We start from the raw sequence: 2,840 nt of genomic DNA on the forward strand, positions 1-2,840 counted from the left end.
TATCATCATTTTCAATAAAGTAATACTTTTGGCAAGGCATCCAATAACATCTAAATTTAAGAATTACTGCTATGTAATTTACATAATGACTGGAATATAGTAACATATAATTTGCTGTTATATAATTTACTGTTCTTTTCATTATTTTGCTCAATTTTTTTACTTTTGTTCTAAAATTGTTTTCTATAAACTCTGAAAGTTGTTCTATTGTAATTTGTTTCTTTTTATGATGCTTTGAATCTCCAGGAGAAGGCCATTTTATGAAAGTGTTTTGCAGTACTATATTGATGAGTTACTCTATCATTTTTATTTGCCAATAGTTACACCTATACTTATCATAATTTACTTATTTATATCTTCAATAACTCAGGTCACTGTCAGAACACATAAGATATGAGGTAGAGCAAAAATGAATTTTGCACACAAAGATACAGAGCTGTATCAGTTACCAAGTGGTTGACTTTCTCTTCTAGCTGCGGTAGACAGAACTGAGGTTTGGAATGAGAAGCTGTGAGTGCTGGTCTTGGCTCAGCCATTAACCGCCTGAGGTCAAAACCACCACCCTCCCTGGCGCTCAGTTTTCTTCCCACTGTAAAGAGAGGAGCATGATCACACTGGCTTTCTGCTCTGCAATGCAGGTCATAGGAAGATCAAATGATAAAATGCTTTACTACCGGTACATTCGTGGGCTGGTTGTTATCATTTCGTGGCATGCCAAAGCTGTCCGTGGGATCGTGATCCCTAATGCTGTGGTCGCATTGCTTTTCTTTGACAGATGTTATCAGAACAAATAGCAGTCCTCTCTCTCTCTTTATTGGAATCCTACCTTGGGAATGAGTGCCTTCTTAAATTGTGTGTGTTGGGGTGCCTGCCTTGCTCCACCTTAGCCGTGGCCCTAGTGCCCTGGGAGAGATGCTTACAAAGCTTGCAGATACAGAATAAACCACTGGAGTTGTTTCCTGGCCTACCGTGCTCTGGTTACTGAAGCTCCATCACAGAGGGGTTGGCCTTCTGCATTCCTCTGTATTGAGCTAACCATGGACCTAGAAGTCATTAGCTTTTAACTTGTGGCTGCCCACGGATTAAATCTCCCCTCTCTGCAAACTTTACATCTATGCATACACTTCAGGAAAAAAAATCACAAGAGCAGCTATGAAGCTGTATTGTAGATTCTCTTTTGTTTTTTGGTGGTTTTTTTTTTTTTTTTTTTTTGGCAGGGGAGAGCATGCAAGCAGGCAGGAGTGGGAGGAAGGGGCAGAGGGAAAGGGAGAGAGAGAATCTTAAGCAGGCTCCGTGCCCAGAGTGGGACCCGTCACAGGGCTTGATCTCATGACCCTGAGATCATGACTTGAGCCGAAATCCAGAGTCAGAGCCTTAACTGACTGAGCCACCCAGGTGCCCCTGTAGATTCTCTTTTGAATCTTGGACCTGGGGTTGATGCATCTCACCAAGTTGGGGGAATTTTGAACACTGGTATTTGTTCTTTTTTTTCTTTTAACAATTTTTTTAAAGATTTTTTATTTATTTATTTGACAGAGAGAGAGACAGCGAGAGAGGGAACACAAGCAGGGGGAGTGGGAGAGGGAGAAGCAGGCTTCCTGCGGAGCAGGGAGCCCGATGCGGGGCTCGATTCCAGGACCCTGGGATCATGACCTGAGCTGAAGGCAGACACTTAACGACTGAGCCACCCAGGCGCCCCTTGAACACTGGTATTTGGAATATATTTTCTCCCCCGTTCTTTTCTTCGTCTCCTTTTGGCACATATAATAGACCCTTTGATACTGTCCCAAAGGTCACTGAGATTCTATTCATCTTCTTCAATCATTTTTTCCCTATATTTCATTTGAATAATTTCTACTGACATGTCTTCCAGTTGACTCTCTGGCATTCAGCAGTTCCAAGTCTGCTCAATTAGGCCATCCAAGGGATGTTTTTGATTTCTGATCACTCTCAACCCTGGGCTTACTTGTAAGTCACGATCCTTTTGGTTTTCAATAGAAAGATGTAGGACTTCACTGAGCCCCTCCTACCTGTCAGGACTTGAACTTCAAACTAGTATAGACATTTCTGCCTAAAATTCTAGCCAAAACTTTCAGCTGGGTTCCCTGAGGTCTTGCCATGTGCATGTTCCCTCTAGGAGTCAGCCAGAGATTACAGGGAATTTATATGCACATTTTGTAGTTTCTCCTTATGACTCTCTTCTTCTGGGCAGCCCCCTTCAATTCCCAGCTGTTTTGGCAGCCCTGAAATCTAAGCTCCCTCTCTTCAGCTAATAAGACCTCCACTTGATATTTTAACTCTACTGGACCATGTCACATGTTCCTGAGAACTGGAAGTGCCCTCTGAGGAAAAGCCTAATAAATTGGAGCTAACCCTGTTTCCTTCCCTTCTTCCAAGACTCATGTTCCCTTCAATTCCTGCCCACTTTAGGTTATTTACCAGTGCCTTCAAGCAATAGCATTAAAAAATGTGGGGTTTTTTGGGGGGGGTGCCCGGGTGGCTCAGTTGATTAAGCATCTGCCTTCAGCTCAGGTCATGATCTCGGGGTCCTGGGATCGAGCCCCATAGCAGGCTCCTTGCTCAGCGGGGAGTCTGCTTCTCCCTCTGCCTCTGCCCCACCCCCTTCATTTTCTCTCTCTCTCTCCCTCTCTCCTCTCAAATAAATAAACAAAATCTTTAAAAAAATGTTTTTTGTCCAGGGCTAGTAATTGCTATCAACAGGTAAGTGGGTCCAATACAAGATACTGTCATTTCCAGAATTAAAACCCCACCTTCCATAGCATTTTATTTATTTTTTATTTTTTTAAAGGATTTATTTATTTATTTGAGAGGAAGAGAGA

Source organism: Leptonychotes weddellii, chromosome 16 (assembly GCF_054177405.1).
Source record: "Leptonychotes weddellii isolate Sample4059 chromosome 16, ASM5417740v2, whole genome shotgun sequence".
Taxonomy (NCBI): Eukaryota; Metazoa; Chordata; class Mammalia; order Carnivora; family Phocidae; genus Leptonychotes; species Leptonychotes weddellii.